This window comes from Schistocerca piceifrons, chromosome X, assembly GCF_021461385.2.
Source record: "Schistocerca piceifrons isolate TAMUIC-IGC-003096 chromosome X, iqSchPice1.1, whole genome shotgun sequence".
NCBI classification, from domain to species: domain Eukaryota; kingdom Metazoa; phylum Arthropoda; class Insecta; order Orthoptera; family Acrididae; genus Schistocerca; species Schistocerca piceifrons.
In genome coordinates, this window is record NC_060149.1 from 293360513 (window position 1) to 293378383 (window position 17871).

At 43.8% G+C, this 17871-nt stretch overlaps 1 pseudogene; it reads left to right on the forward strand.

The window, feature by feature from the left end:
• Window positions 1–14418: 14418 nt before the first annotated feature.
• On the forward strand, window positions 14419–14536 carry LOC124723315 (annotated as a pseudogene).
• Window positions 14537–17871: the final 3335 nt, after the last annotated feature.

Below are 17871 nucleotides of genomic sequence, written 5' to 3' on the forward strand. Positions count from 1 at the left end.
ATTCGTGCTTCCTACAGCCAACTGAAAAGGGTCAAATTGTGGCCTTCCGAAAGGCATCACAGACGCCCACCAGGATCGTCGCATTGGGTAGGAGTGGAAGATCGTACTGCTACCACAGCACGCATAAGAGTGCTTGTGAGCCCAGACGTGTCAACACCCAGTGTTACGAAACGGTTATTAGCAGTGGGACTACGGGTACACACACCTCTAGCCTGTCTTCCATTCACGCCTCAGAATCAACATGCACGGCTAGACTAGTGCCGTGAGAACGTCACTTGGAAGATGGAATGGCGTGCCGTGGTCTTCAGCAATGAAAACAGATTCCACCTCCATGCACCTCGGTATGTTCAGAACGTTGTTAGACCCGTTCTTTTGCCGTCCTTGCAACAGGAAGGTGATGTGTTGTGCCAACAGAGTAATGCCTGCACACACACTGCCCGTGAAACTCAACGTATTCTGCAAGACGTGCAGCAACATCCTGGACTTCTGTCCAATCGAACACGTGTGGGATATGATGGGACGAGAAGTGACTTGTGCGATTCGTCAGCCAACAACACCTGCAGAACTATGTGAACAGATGGAGCAGGCGTGGAATAACGTATCTCAGGACAGAGTTCGCCATGTGTACGGTCGACTAGATGCCGGAGTCAGCGCCTGCATTGCCGCCCGTGGAGGCTACGCCACCTACTAATATGGGTATTTCAATGTGTGTCAGTTACCTGGTACGTCAGAATCCTTGTGCTGTTGATCTGTAAATGTAATCATTTAAATCCACTCCATATGCACTGTTGCAACAATATATCTTGACCGAACTGGAAACCTATAAAAGGGTGTACTAAAAATGGTTCAAATGGCTCTGAGCACTACGGGACTTAACTTCGGGGGTCATCAGTCCCCTACAACTTAGAACTACTTAAACCTAACTAACCTAAGGACATCACACAAATCCATGCCCGAGGCAGGATGCGAACCTGCGACCGTAGCAGTCGCGCGGTTTCGGACTGAGCGCCTAGAACCGCTAGACCACCGCGGCCGGCAGGGTGAACTAATTTTTATTCCGGAAATGTACGTTGTTTCACCTCGGTTGCATTCTCCATTACACATATTGTCGACACTGCTTCAACCTCAATGTGTTTCGCTATTGTTAGGGCGACGTGTGTCCTCCACAGGCAAAACACTGACTAAAGAGTGTATCATGACAGCTGTGGACCTTTCAGAAAAGTGAAACAAATATTGACTAATCTGCAGGTTTACCCACTCTATTACATTCAAAAAATGGTTCAAAAGGCTCTGAGCACTATGGGACTTAACTTCTAAGGTCATCAGTCCCCTAGAACTTAGAACTACTTAACTAACCCAAGGACACCACACACATCCATGCCCGAGGCAGGATTCGAACCTGCGACCGCAGCAGTCGCGCGGTTCCAGACTGTAGCGCCTAGAACCGCTCGGTCACCCCGGCCGGCTTCTATTACATTCCAAATGCACACAAATTCGTTTTTTCTTTAGTAAATTGAGCAATAAATCTTCGTCTGTGCCCCGTTAAGATGACAGTAAGGCTTAGACGTTGGTGAAGTTACAGATTCTTATCAAGGAATTATTTTAGATGGAGGTCTCGTACATTTGAGTTTTATTCTCAAGTATACAACTATTTTCAGGCTCTCATTGGACGAACAGATCAGTTTCGAAAAGAACGTCTTTTCTGTCAAGAGTGCGCAAGCGTTGTTTCCATCATGATCAATTTGACCTACGTCAATCGATGCCATCATAGCGCTGCAATAGGGTCTAGGTCTTTCACGCACTCATTCAGTTCTCTGTATTGTACCTACTTTAGGGATGTCACATCCTCTTACTGGGCTGTATAAGATGGGGATTCAATAAAAACTGACGCTACAATGTGGCCTAGTCTTTCATTCACTCGAGCGGAAACTTGGATCTTCGTCCCGTCTGGCCAACTACACGTCTGGAAAAGTCTTGGCAGTCATGGCAAGTGACACACCGCAACTTGCCATCGACACCGTTCTTTCCCACAATGTGTCAGGGTGAGTTTTCACGTCTTACTGCAATCGCATCCTAAACGATGACGGCCGCGCCAGCAAAAAACGCTTTTCATGTCTCGAGGAGGCCACGTCACGATGTTTGGCATCAGTAATCGTAGCGAAAGCTTTTGTTACGTGATCAAGTGCTTCTAATTCAGTTTTACACGAAGTGGGTGAGCTTGTGCATGAACAAATACTAGCAATTAAAAAACTGAATTTGTTGTATTCAGATACGAGCATCAGATAATTGTGGTTCTGAATCAAGAAATTTAATGGGCTTCAACCGTATCTTAGCTGATACTGTTAACTGTTTAGTCAGGCAGACGACTCACTCATTGTTTTTAGCTTATGTCTGCGTTTGAAAATGTATATAATTGTGACTGTATATAACAGCATAGTATTTTTAAGTCGAAAGATTCTTATTTCCTGTTTCTCGTATGTCTTTGCTACAAACCACAGACTGACGTGATTTTAAGCATTTATATGCCATTCACGTAATAATTTGGTGCTAGCAATTGGTAGAAACAAAATTAAAATTTTAAATTACGAATTAGGAACGCATACCACTGAACTAATAATGTCTATCAGAACTGCTCACTAGTTTAATTTTGTTAGACATTCAATTCTATATTTTTGGGAACACATGTGTCGGCTAAAATATTTACTATGGGTCAATTGTGCAAATAGTGTATGTTGCTTACACATAGTTCGTCATATTTTATCAACTCACTACACTTTCTGCTTCCACAGGTCGTTTTGGATCAAAGTGTTATTAATTTGAACATTTCCTTTGCATTTTACACAAATAGTACAAATCTCTATTTTAATGTCTAGAAAGTTGTCTTAGTGCTCCCGGATTGTCCACTGTCTTCCTCTCTATTATTTCGTTCATAGTGAAAAGTGATTGAAAGCAACTGTCTTGGAGCTAGTTTTAAAAAAAATTACATTTATATGATTTTAAAGTGTATCAGTGCATATTTTTTCCGCATACACATGGTACATGAACTGAATCAAAAATGGTTCAAAACGCTCTAAGCACTATGGGACTTAACATCTGAGGTCATCAGTTCCCTAGACTAAGAACTACTGAAACCTAACTAACCTAAGGACCTCACACACATCCATGCCAGAGGCAGGATTCGAACCTGTGACCGTAGCAGCAGCGCGGTTCCGGACTGAAGCGCCTAGAACCGCTTGGTCACAGCGGCCGGCTTGAATCGAATCAATTTAAAACTAAAATAAAACACCAACCACGGTGAAACATATAAATAAAACAAAAAATATCTACTTCTCCTGCAATAAAAAACTTGTATTTGTCATTACAACATGTTCTACTATATCATGAGAAATATTTCCGTAAATGGTGCACAAAACGACGTATTATTTTTTAACACCTACAACATACCTCTTATGAGCCAAATTAGTAGAGGAAATTGGGGCTAGTTGGTATAGATATGCTTCTCACAGGATACCTGGCGTTTCTTAATACCCTTCGTGACTAAGTTTCTGCAAGTGTTGGTAGAGAGTAGCACGTGACGGCAGTACTAGCGTCTTAACAGTAAACTGACAACTGAAGTACTTATATTCAGTTCCGGAGGCTGATTGGTCGACAGGTCTGTGTGTCACAATAATTTTGTGTGACGGTTCAGAGATCGCGAAATCGAGGAGTCGGCCAGTTGCCCTTGTGGGGTGCGGGAGGCAAGTTGTGAGCACTCTGGGGTAGAGGCGTTATTGCGCTGCGTATTTGGAAAGTTGGCAGTCCGTGACGAATAAAGATGTTCTCTCTTTGTGGAATGTTTCTAAAGTGCATTAGCGCGCACGAATAAGGAAACCAGCTTCTTAGTCTATCGTAGGTTTTCAAGGCGGGTGTGCTGTTTAGAAGTGCCAATAGCTTTGCTGCAGTCGTACCACCGGTTCCCGTCAGATCAACGACGTTAAGCGCTGTCGGGCTTGGCTGGTTTTTGGATGAGTCACCGTCCGGGTCTGCAAAGTGCTGTTGACAAGTGGGGTGCACTCAGCCCTTGTGAGGCTAATTGTAACAATTGTAACATGTTTTGTCTCGTGTAGCACAGGGAGCTAAGAGTGCTTGGACTCTGGCTTCCGCCAGTGGGACTCGCAAGACGCTACAGAAGCTTAATTGACAGTGTGACATTACGAGTGACGAGTTTGCTAAGCATTGTGTATAAAAGCAGACTACTTGGTTGAGGGGAGTGTGGCTGGCAATAAAGTGTCTGAAGCTGTGAAGTGTCTGGGCCAGGTAAGTCAAAGTGGTGCTTGGCGGAGCACCATGGCTATTACGGCGAGCTGTGGATGGTCGTGATTACGGGCGGGGTTGGGGTGGAGCGGGGGAGTGGGGGGGGGGGGGGGGGGGGGGGCCGCTAGACAGGTTACTGTGACTTCGAAATTCCGGGGTGGTATGTGGGAGAGTGTGCCACCACATGCTTAAGGAAGTAAGGCAAGATGGCTCAAAAACTGAAATCTAAAATATTCACTGAGAACACTAACACTGCTCCCAAGCATGCTACAAAAATATAAAAATAACGTCGAATACTTGTGCTAGCATTAGCTGATCCCTCCTTCCCTGCTGTACTCGCCAATGGCACGTGCGAAGAATGATGGTCGGTGTGGGTCTGTATTAATTCTAATTTCCCGAATTTTCTCTTCATGGTCATTTCGAGAGGCAGTAATATGTTGTCCGACTCTTGCCGGAAATTACTCTCTCGAAATTCCAGTGGTAAACCTCTTCGTGATGCACAATGCTTCTCTTGTTGTATTTGGCACTGGAATGTGTTGAGCATCCCTGTAAACTCTCACGCCGACTAAACAACTCCGCGACGAAATGCGCCGCAATTCGTTCGGTCTCCTCTATCTCTTCTATCAGACCTACTTGCTAAGGGCCGCGCGGGATTAGCCGAGCGGTTTTAGGCGCTGCAGCCATGGACTGTACGGCTCGTCCAGGCGGAGGTTCGAGTCCTCCCTCGGGCATGGGTGTGTGTGTTTCTCCATAGCATAATTTAGGTTAAGTAGTGTGTAAGCTTAGGGACTGATGACCTTAGCAGTTAAGTCCCATAAGATTTCACACACATTTGAACATTTTTTAACTTGCTAAAGCTCCCAAATTGATGAACAATACTCAAGACTCGGTCGAAAAAGTGCCTTGTAAGCCGCTTCTTTCGTGGATGAGTTTCATTTCCTTAAGATTATTCCCATGAGTCTCAGGCATCCGATTGTCTTGCTATTTGTTTCATGTGATCATTCCACTTCAGGTCGATCTGGATGGTTGCTTCTAAATATTTTACGGTAGATACTTTTTCCACCAATTTGTCATCTATGGTGTAAAAAATGAAATGAAACGTCGCGTGGCGAGGGCCTCCCAGCGGGTAGACCTGATCACCTGGTGCAAGTCTTTTGAGGTGACGCCACTTCGGCGACTTGCGCGTCGATGAACATGAAATGATGAAGACGACACAAACACCCAGTCCCTGAGCGGAGAAAATCTCCAACCCAGGCGGAAATCTAACCCGTGCCTTTCAGCATGACAAGCCGTCACGCTGTCCACTCAGCTACGGTACACTTGCCCGCGAAAGGTTAAGGTCCCGAGTTCGAGTCTCGGTCTGCACACCGTTTTAATCTGCCAGGAAGTTTCATATCAGCGCACACTCCGCTGCAGAGTGAAAATCTCATTCTGGAAACATCCCCCAGGCTGTGGCTAAGTCATGTCTCCGCAATACCCTTTCTTCCAGGAGTGCTAGTTCTGCAAGGTTCGCAGAAGAGCTTCGGTGAAGTTTGGAAGGTAGGAGACGAGATACTGGCAGAATTGGACCTATGAGGACGGGTCGTGAGTCGTGATTGGGTAGCTCAGATGATAGAGCACTTGCCTGCGAAAGGCAAAGGTCCCGAGTTTGAGTCTCGGTCCGTCACACAGTTTTAATCTGCCAAGAAGTTTCAGTTTCATCTCTTAGTGCTTTCCTCCACTGTTGTAGCAAGTGCTTGAATTTTTTAATGCGTTCACAACAGCTAACGTATCCAATCTTTCCGGTGGCATGGTCCTGTGCTTACAATTATCAAGAAATCAAAGCCCATAAGGAGCCATAATTTTAAGGTTAATCTTGCTTGTTAAATGGTTGCTAGACGACAATGTCTCTAGTTTATAAATATCCTTTTGATGGAGTACGATTCGCTGGTCTTTTCGGCTACAGGACTTTCCACCTTCTATTATTAACGAGAACTGCTGTTCCTGCTTCAGAAATGTTGTTTTAAATCATCAATGAGACTTATTCCCTGATTAGTCGCACTCAGATGATTCCGTCATTCTGTCTTCGCTGGTCATCAGGGCTCCATTCGAAGCGGGGCTCATCACTGAAGACAATTCTACACCACACAATTAGATTTCAGGCCAATGACGTGCCTGGAGATGCTCCGGACAGCGGTGGCATACCAACATGACTGTCGCCGCCCTACGATCCCACCACTAGGAGTGATGGTTTGGAGTGCCATAGCAGGACCCCTTTGATTGTCATCTGCGGCACCCTTACAGCACAGCGGTACGTCGACGATATTCTACACCCCGTTTTGTTGCCCTTCATGGCAACCCACCCTGGGCTTACATTCCAGCAAGATATTGCCCGCCCCCACATGGCGAGAGTTTCTCCTGCTTGTCTTCTTTCTTGTGAAACCCTGCCTTGGCCAGTAAGGTCTCCGGGCCTCTCACCAACATTACGGAAATGACCCTGCAACCAGCTCGGGATTTTGACTGTCTAACACGGCAATTGGACAGAATTTGGCACGATATCCCCCAGGATGTCAACAGCTTTATCAGTCAATGCTAAGACGAATAACGGCTTGCATAAGGGCCAGAGGTGGACCAACGTGTTATTGACTAGCTGAATTTGTGACGCTATTTCTCTTGAATAAATCGTCCCATTTTTCTCAAACTGTGATTTTGAGTGTACTTTGGCTAAACGCTATTCAGATCCGGTTTGACGTTTTTTACAGAACTGTGTGCGCAACAAATATGATTTTGTCATCCTATATTACCCACATTTCATATTTTATTATTCTTTTAAAAAGTGTTTGATGAATGGAGATTCATTTGTCAGTTTTACTTACGTTCGTTCATGTAATTCACTTACATCCACTTCAAGAGAAGGTACGCTTTTAAAACTACCTGTTATTCTTCTTCCAGTGTTAACAAAACACCTACCACAAGCCTTGATTAGACCATGTTTTTCACTCATAATAGTATTTTATCGTCTTCTGCCTAGCTATTACTTTCAGTTCTACTACTTTCACAGCACCAAGATTCAAAGTCTATTGTTTATTTCTCGTTTAATAGCCTACATAACTAAAATAGAAAATTTTTATGAACTCTGTTAATAATCATTTGTTGTTCGCCCATTTCTAACACTTTTTGTGCATTGAACTGTGAAAGTTTTCATTAAATCTTTTGAATTTTGTTCATGTCGTCATCATTTTCTAAATTCAGTCTCTTTCTGTGAATTTCCATGTCATACACCTTGAACAGGGTGGTCCATCTGAAGTTTCGGATGGGATTATCTCGAAAACTATACATCGGGTAAAAATAGAGGGTAAAACAAGTTCGTTAACTCAAAGCCCCAGCCCCCCCCCCCCCCCCCCGCCCCCCTTGGGTTGGTCGTGGAGCAACTTTTAAATCTTAAATGGAAACCCCCATTTTTATTGCAGATTTGGATTCTCCATAAAAAAGTAATTAAGTGTTGTCTGAAACATTTTTTAAACCATTGACAGATAGCGCTGAAATCGAGAAAAATTAAAATTGGGAAAGAACTCCGATTTATTTACAATGATCTGAGAAGGACACATCAAATCGATACAAAATGTGCACCAAATCATTCATTACGCCAAATTAAGCTATTTTTTTTTACAAAATGTATCCTATCCGCCACAGTTTTTGATGGAGGGAGGTGGAATGGTATTAAAATCTCATTAGGGAACTCTTCACAATTGCATTACTCACCCGACTGTGGCGCTACAATGGCCAAACTGCGAACTATGGCTCAGTATAAAGTCCGGCGCAATGCGATCAGACGTCACTTCACTTTCAGATTGTGAACCGTAAACATCAACTAACGAAAGTAAATTATTCTTTATCGAAACATGGCTCACTATCCTCCTACAGAGATTGTTGATATGATGTTAATTTTAGGTGAATGCCATGACAATTATGCTGCAGCTGCGCAATTGTATGCTTATCGTTTCCCAAACAGATGACATCCAAGCGGAAACATTATTCGAAATTGCACTCAACGAGCTCGAAATGGATTCATGCACCGTCCACCACGTCATCGCGAATACAATGAAAATGACGCTCGTACCGTTACCATTCTCGCCTGTGTTCAACTGGATCCCGAAATGAGTGGTCATGCGTTTCAGAGACGAACTGGAATACCGAACTCAACTGTTTTGAGGATTTTGAAGGCATATAAATATCAAGCGTATCATGTCACAATGACACAGGCATTAACTCCGAAAGATATGCAAATACGCTTGCATTTCTGCCATTGGGCCTTGGAAATGATAAGAGGTGGCAATGATCTTTTTAGAAACGTTCTGTTCACCGATGAAGCCACATTCAAAAACAATGGCGAATTAAATCGTCATGATTGTCATTATTGGTCCCCTGTCAATCCATAGTGGCACATACCCGTTGACAATCAACACAAATCATCCAAGTGTCCGGACCGGCCGCCGGATAGTTACGTTATTTAAGGAAACAGGAAGTATTCACCCACATGTGAAGTGTGACAGACCAACACCGACTCAAAGGAAGGTCTCGGCGCTTGTTGGTGACGTCATGTCAGCTAGGCACGGCGAACGCCAGGCCTGTTGCAGGCAGAAACGCCTGGGCGTGCTTATCACTATAAATCTCTTATTTTTGGACAAACTGTTTGGTATTGTTTTGGATATTGCAGTTTTATATAGATGAAACATTTTATTACTATCGTAAAGCTACAAATGAAGATCATAGTTCTGTATTACTGAATCCTGTCGAAACAATATGAGAAGATGTTTGCTCCATTGCAAGCTTCGGAAATTTTACATTCAAGAAACTATATTTACTTGATCCATTTTGCTATCGAAACTTACCCCAACCCCCTTACAATGAACTCGTTTCTTTTATTTATTCATTTATTTTCGTTTGACATCGTCTCTGGAAATGTGAACTAATTTACATGTGTAAATGTCCAACTGTTGCCAGTCATTAGATCACAGTCGTTTTCAACGAAAGGAATTCTAAACAGGAAACAAAATAGCTTCATACATCGAAAATACTGCTGAGCTTAAACTTTTTTAAACATGCACAATAGAAAAGATAAATATTCCCCTCTTGCAACTGAAAGGAGAAACTTTATAAGATAAAAAAAATTTTATTTGATAAAACACTCTTCTTCTGTCCCCCAACCCCTCCCCCAACGGGTACAATCGCAAGATATTTCATTAACATTCAGTGCTCCTCACCCCACAGTCAATCAAGATACCTAAAGAAGAGCACCAATATGTTCACAGTTTCTTGTAAAAGCAACCCAGTACGAACGTAACTTCCTTAGATTTGCAAATAAGGTAAAGAAGCAAGAATTCTGTTGCTTCTGGGCCATGAAGTTGTTTTTGTATGTCAATCCTTAAAACAGGTGGAAATTTAAGTTCAGGAGTATACTATTTGTTAAGAAGTGTAATGAATTGCACAATTAATTGATTGCAGAAATCTCTCAGAAGAATATGTGTTGGTCAACTACCGCCAATAGTTTTACATTTTCCTGTGTCACAGAGGGAGACACCACCATTATGAGTATGTCTGCAACGGACCTGGCGTTCGCTGTGCCTAGCTGACGTGACGTCACGAAGAAGCGCCGAGGCCTTCCTTTGAGTTGGTGTTGGACAGACTCGGACGTTGCCTACAAGCGTAGTCCCAGATCCCAGTTCCCGTATTGTGACGTCTCGTCATACGTCATTAGCAACATTTGAACGCAATCTTTGAGGATGTCCCATCAGTATTGGTAGAATTCTGTTCCGAGGGCATCAAGCCCTGGTGACTTTCCCTTAGCTGCACAGAAGGCAGCATCGTCAGTTTCGTCGACCGTGAGTGGTTCTTCCAGAGTGACTCTATTTGCACTTTCCAGGTGTTCCTGTATTGTGTTGAATACTGTGTGACAAACCTGATAGCCTATGTCTTGTTGTCATAAGGGGACTAGAATCCGCGTTGGCACAGTGCATAATCTCCCTCTGTATACAGGGTGGTCCACTGATAGTGACGGGCCAAATATCTCACGAAATAAACATCAAACGAAAAAAACTACAAAGAGCGAAACTCGTCTAGCTTGAAGGGGGAAACCAGATGGCGCTATGGTTGGCCCGCTAGATGACGCTGCCATAGGTCAAACGGATATCAACTGCGTTTTTTTTTTAAATAGGAACCCCCATTTTTATTACATATTCGTGTAGTACGTAAAGAAATATGAATGTTTTACTTGGTCCAGGTTTTTCGCTTTGTGATAGATGGCGCTGTAATAGTCGCAAACGTATAAGTACGTGGTATCATGTAACATTCCGCCAATGCGGACGGTATTTGCTTCGTGATACATTACTCGTGTTAAAAAAATGGCTCTGAGCACTATGGGACTTAACATCTGAGGTCATTAGTCCCCTAGAGCTTAGAACTACTTAAACCTAACTAACCTAGGGACATCACACACATCCATGCCCGAGGCAGGATTCGAACCTGCGACCGTAGCGGTCGCGCGGTTCCGGAGTGAAGCGCCGAGAACCGCTCGGCCACACCGGCCGGCAATCCGTGTTAAAATGGGCCGTTTACCAATCGATATCGTGTTGATGTATGGCTGTTGTGATCAAAATGCCCAACGGGCGTGTGCTGTGTATTCTGCTCGGTATCCTGGACGACATCATCCAAGTGTCCGGACCGTTCGCCGGATAGTTACGTTATTTAAGGAAACAGGAAGTGTTCTGCCACATGTGAAACATCATCCACGACCTGCAACAAGTGATGATGCCCAAGTAGGTGTTTTAGCTGCTGTCGCGGCTAATCCGCACATCATTAGCGGACAAATTGCGTGAGAATCGGGAATCTCAAAAACGTCGGTGTTGTGAATGCTACATCAACGTACAGTTCTGCCACTGGGCACAAGAGAAATTACGGGACGATGACAGATTTTTTGCACGCTTTCTATTTAGCGACGAAGCGTCATTCAACAACAATGGTAACGTAAACTGCCATAATATGCGCTAATGGGCAACGGAAAATCCACGATAGCTGCGACAAGTGGAACATCAGCGTCCTTGGACGGTTAATGTATGTTGCGGCATTATGGGAGGAAGGATAATTGGCCCTCATTTTATCGATGGTAATCTAAATGGTGCAATGTATGCTGATTTCCTACGTAATGTTCTACCGATGTTACTACAAGATGTTTCACTGCGTGACAGAATGGCGATGCACTTCTAGCATGATGGATGTCCGGCACATAGCTCGCGTGCGATTGACGCGGTATTGAATAGCATATTTCATGACAGGTGGATTGGTCGTTGAGGCACCATACCATGGCCCGCACGTTCACCGGATCTGACGTCCTCGGATTTCTTTCTGTGGGGAAAGTTGAAGGATATTTGCTATCGTGATCCACCGACAACGCCTGACAACATGCGTCCGCGCATTGTCAGTGCATGTGCGAACATTACGGAAGGCGAACTACTCGCTGTTGACAGGAATGTCGTTACACGTATTGCCAAATGCACTGAGGTTGACGGATATCATTTTGAGCATTTATTGCATTAATGTGGTATTTACTGGTAATCACGCTGTAGCAACATGCGTTCTCAGAAATGATAAGTTCAGAAAGGTAATTGTATCGAAACAAAATGTTCAAGCGTACCTACGTTCTGTATTTTATTTTAAAAAACCTATCTTTTACCAACTGTTCGTCTAAAATTGTGGGCCATATGTTTGTGACTATTACAGCGCTATCTGTCACAAAGCGAAAAAAGTGGTCCAGCTAAAACATTCATATTTCTTTACGTACTACACGAATATGTAATAAAATATGGGGGTTCCTATTTTTAAAAAAACGCAGATGATATCCGTTTGACCTATGGCAGCGGCATCTAGCGGGCCAACCATAGCGCTATCTGGTTTCCCCCTTCAAGCTAGACAAGTTTCGTTCTTTTTAGTTTTTTCGTTTGACGCTTATTTCGTGAGATATTTGGCCTGTTCACGATCAATGGATCACCCTGTGTACCTATGTGTGTAGAACTGTCAGCGCTCGACGCTTGCGGTTCGAATACATAACTTGCTAACTGTTCATTTATAAATTACGCTGCCAGAGATACGCACTCTGTAGGTACAGAGAAGGGAAACTCTCACGTTCAAGTTCCAGGATGCTAAGTGCAGTCGACATACTGTCAATTAACGAATAACTTATTACTAAGATACAAGAAAAAAACGAAATCTACAGTTTGTAGATGTCTTGACATGGTTGTGGGGGCATATCAGAGTTGGAAGGTATAAACAAAAGTAGCAAAGCTCATCTGGTAAGCAATAAGAGCATATACTTATGGGAAAAATATCATAGCAGCAGTAGAAATCTACTCTGTTTACATGTCAACACCCTGTTGCAGATCCCTAGACGGTAGAATGGAGGTCAAATTAACATGTAGAACTGCGCCAAACGTTGAGTTCCCATGAAGTGCATCGTTACATGAGTCTCCAGAGAAGCTCTCATCTATGTATGAGGTGAGTGTTACTATACTTTTCACGATCTTCCTATCCAAAACGCATGCATGTATATCACCTGGAAGAGGGGTATTCTTAGAATTTTTTTAGTAGACTGGAGTGTAGGACATGCAAATATCCTCATATAAAATCAAACAACACATGGGTATGTCAGCTGTATGACCATATACATATTGAAAACTATCGAAAAACACGAAAAAGTGACAAAATCGGTAAAAATCAAGGAAAACCTGGTACCTGCTATAATTACGACAAATTGATGGAGAAAATACGTGAAATTGAGGAATATACGACGAAATATGTAAAATCGCCAAAAAATTGCATCATTACGTAAATTGACTGAGAATACATAAAATTAGAGAAAAAACTCCTCCAGAACAGGCCAAGAAGGCCCAACGGTACTGACTGGCCGCTGAGTCGTCCTTAGCTCATAGGCGTCACTGGATGCTGATATGGAGGGGCATGTGGTCAGTACACCCCTCTCCCGGCCGCATGACAGTTTCCGAGACTGTAGCCGCTACTTCTCAATCAAGTAGCTCCTCAGTTTGCCTCACAAGGGCTCAGTGCACCCCGCTGCAACAGTGCTAGGCAGACTGGATGGTCACCCATCCAGGTTCTAGCCCAGCCCGACTCCGCTTAACTTCATTGATCTGATGGGAACCGGTGTTACCACTGTGGCAAGGCCGTTGGCAAAATTAGAGAAAAAGTGCAATGAAATGCAGAGAATTGAGTTGCGTTAGGGGTACCCTGACACTCAAGACCAAGAAAAACTTAAAAATTATGCTCTGCCTGCATTCAGTTTAACCCTCCCTTCCCCCTGCAAACTTCGTGGGTTTTCGTAACACATACTTCAACAAAGGCGATGTAAGTTTTACACAGAGGTGCTATATTAAAGCAGGCAAAAAATACGTATCCCAAACCCGAAATGTGTCCTCACACATGCAGTCAAATACGGATATTACCAAATTACGGTTGGTTCTCACAAGCAGTGTTATTCTTTAAGTATTATGGAGAAGAATCAATGTATTTTTCATACGTAAGTCATTCCCTACAGTGTTCTGTAGCTGAGCTGTATTCAGATTCTAGGCGCTCCTTGTGTAGCGCTATGCATGTAGTGGTATAATTAGGACCGATCTTTACGATTAATTACGCAATTAGGACCGATATTTACTTCAGTTTCCCAACCAAAGTAAATTAAGTACACCAACCTAACCTTCCTCTCCGACGTCTGGACAGTTTCCATGTGTTGGGGGGTGCACTTAGGCTTCTCATGCAGAAGGACCGGGGTTCGAGTCCCTATAAAGGGCCTCGCCATTTTTAATTTCCTGCCAGTTCCCGGGTGGGGGTGGGGTGGGATGTCAGCACAGCCCCGGACAAAGAAATTCCCACCAAAATTCGAAATTCTTGCCAAAATTCGAATTTCTTGCCGAAATTCGAAATTTGCATCAACAGGGTAGGTGAGGAATGGGGAGGGGGCGGGAGCCCATGTGCCAGCTGGGGGAGAGGACGGGAGCCCGTGTGCCAGCTGAGAAAAACGTCTGGTGATGGAGATGGTGGCGCAGGTGGTGGTAATTAATTGATCCATTTCATTAGTATCTTGGCAACGGCCTTGCCACAGTGGTTACACCGGTTCCCGTGTGATCACCGAAATTAAGCGCTGTCGGGCATGGTCGGCACTTGAATGGGTGACCATCCAGGCCGCCATGCGCTGTTGCCATTTTTCGGGGTGCACTCAGCCTCGTGATGCCAATTGAGGAGCTACTAGACCGAATAGTAGCGGCTTCGGTCAAGAATACCATCTTACGACCGGGAGAGCTGTGTGCTGACCCCACGTCTATCCTATCCGCATCCTTCACCAAGGATGACATGGCGGTCGGATGGTCCCGCTAGGCCACTCGTGGCCTGAAGACGGAGTGCTTCATTAGTATCTTGACACAGAGAAAAACAAAATTTTTCAAATTTTGCTCGATTGCCACGTATATTACAGGAAATAACTGCACTGTAAAACCGAAAATCATTTATTTCAGAAACCGGTTATTTTGAGTGATTTTAACATTCAGGTTAAACAGGTGTTGAAAAAAACCGATATCACCAAATACCGGATTTTGCACCGATAACTGTCATACATAATTCTGACATAATATTTTATATGTTTACAGTACGCAATAAGAAGAGTAAGAACAGGCAATTTTCACCCACAAACTTGTGATTACTTCATGTGAGACTTAAGAAATAAACCTGTTCGTGAAATTCGTTGAAAAAATATGAAATTTAGTTTGTATGAGAGGCGTTCAGCAACTAATGCTACACATATTTTCCATGGCCAATTTTGGTTGAAAAAATGCAGATTTTCTGTTGGGACATCGTGAAATGTTGCCGCTTCAGACCCTGTAGTTTCATGAAGGTCCGATAGGTGGCGGCGCTAACGTAGCCTTCAAAATCGTGTCTCGTACAGAAGTGCATACCAAGTAGAGAGCTGTCATTGAGTTTCAAATGGTTCAAATGGCTCTGAGCACTATGGGACTCAACTGCTGTGGTCATCAGTCCCCTAGAACTTAGAACTAATTAAACCTAACTAACCTAAGGACATCACTCACATCCATGCCCGAGGCAGGATTCGAACCTGCGACCATAGCAGCAGCGCGGCTCCAGACTGGAGCGCCTAGAACCGCACGACCACCGCGGCCGGCTGTCATTGAGTTTGTTTTGACGATAAACCATAGCATCGCAGATGTTTACAGACGCTTGCTGAATGTCTACGGAAAGCTGACAGTAAACAAAAGCACGATGAGTCGTGGGGTGAGGTGGCTGACGTCATCTCAACAATGTTTCACAAACCTGTCCGATCTCCCTGCAGTCCGGATCTCGCACCTTCCGACTTCCATCTCTTTGGCTCAATGAAGAATGCACTCCGCGAGAAGCAGTACGTGGATGGTCGGCAGGTTATTGATGCAGCAAGACGTTGGTTCCGACGTCGACCACTAGACTGGTACCATGCGGACATACAGGACCTCCTGGTTAGGTGGCGTAAGGCCGTCGCATTGAACGGAGATTATGTTGAAAAGTAGGGTATTGTAGCCAAAATAGTGGGGAGTAGTGTGGTGTATTGGAATTCCAACCTGCTTTTAGAAAAAAAATTGTCACTTTACTTATTGAACCCCCCTCTTACATGCAAAGTGCTTTATGTATTGTTAAAAATTCAAAAATATTTATTTTTAAGCGTTCTTATTTTCAAATTGTAAATGGGCTAGGAATGGGATCGAAACCTCACATTATCTATACTTATTTTACTCCCAGCGCACATTTTTTTTTCGTGAATGAAGTTATCCATTTTCTCTGCCTCAGAGCGAGCGACACTGTCTTTAAACGATGTCTCTCTGTTTCCTCCACGAGCTCGTCAGCAATGTAGTACATTCTTCGACAGTAAGAGAACCACTTCCAGCCACCATTCACAATGGGACCGATGACCTCGCTGTCTGGTGTCCTCCCCAAAATCAATGAACCAGCCACCATTCGTAAAGAGAGCCAAGCTGTTTCCCTATCTCCTTCGATGTTGCTCACAGTCCTCACAGCCTCGCAAACCGCTAATGGGCAGGTGTTTCTGGAGTGTCAAGTGCAGGGTCAATAACTGGAACACGAGATACCTGTTAACTCCAGGCACTCCATCTCCGATCGTCGGAATATTCGTCCCTCACAGTGCCAGCACCATCGACCAGAAGCATCACAGTCACACAGAGTCCGAGAGGGTGATTCAAACCATTACATTTGTGTCATCATTAAAAACTGCCACTGCTACTACTGTGCACCTGTCAACGACTTTATTTGACAGTTATGTTCTGCAAATGTTTGAGGGTCTTTGTACGTTTTGTGTACAGGGTATTTCTGATAAGGTGTCCCTGTAGCCCACAAAATAGTAAGTAAACGGAAGAACTAAACGTAAGAAACGTTACTCTCTCTGTGGGGCTATGGACATAGTTTATTTAGTTATTACAGTGATGAGTTATAATTGTTTAAATTAAATATAATTTTTTTCTATCTTGATGCTTATATATTTAAACCATTTGCGTACAAATCAATATGGATAAAATTTATATCACTTAATAGTTAGGGAGATAGAAAGGTTAGAAGTTTTGTAGGTGGATGCAAAATACTGTACATAACTGGCCGTGTTTAAATTTGATAGTTTGACGGCGGAGTGAGGTACTCAAACAAGAGGCCATTTTCCTCACTGCATAACTCATAACATCTTCTAAATGCGCCGTAAACGAGATGTACAGTTGCAGGTGTCACAGCGCAGCATACTTCCTTGATGCTCTGCGTGAAGTCAGATGGGGTTCTGTGTTTGGTGAAATAAACACGAATTTTTAGATGCCACCAGTAAAAGATCAACAGTAATTAAGTGTGGGTCAACAGCCTCATGCAAGTGTTTTAGCTTATCGACACTTGGGCGAGTTGCGTGTTCGTAGCATACCCCAGTAATCCCCTGGGGAGCGGGAACGTACAGTTTAACGGGGAATCCATGCCAAGCGTCGTTGCTGAAGAATCTTCACATAATTCAGTGGTGAAGGCTAGTTCAAAACCAGATTTACAGTTTTCCACAGTGCAAGTGGGACTTTTTTTTTGTTTCATTTTTAATATGGCCTACATCCTCCCCCATAGCCCTTCCTTGCCGTCACCAACCTTTCCTTTATCGGTTACGTTCAATGGCACTGTTAGTTTATTAGCATTTTGAATTACCTTGGACTTGGAACACTTCCGAAAAGCCGTCCGCTATGGAAGAGTGGTTCTAGGCACTTCAGTCCGGAACCGCGAGCCTGCTACGGTCGCAGGTTCGAATACTGCCTCGGGTATAGATGTGTGTGGTGTTCTTAGGTTAGTTAGGTTTAAGTACACTACTGGCCATTAAAATTGCTACACCACGAAGACGACGTGCTACAGACGCGAAATTTAACCGACAAGAAGAAGATGCTGTGATATACAAATGGTTAGCTTTTTAGAGCATTCACACAAGGTTGGCGCCGGTGGCGACACCTTCAACGTGCTGACATGATG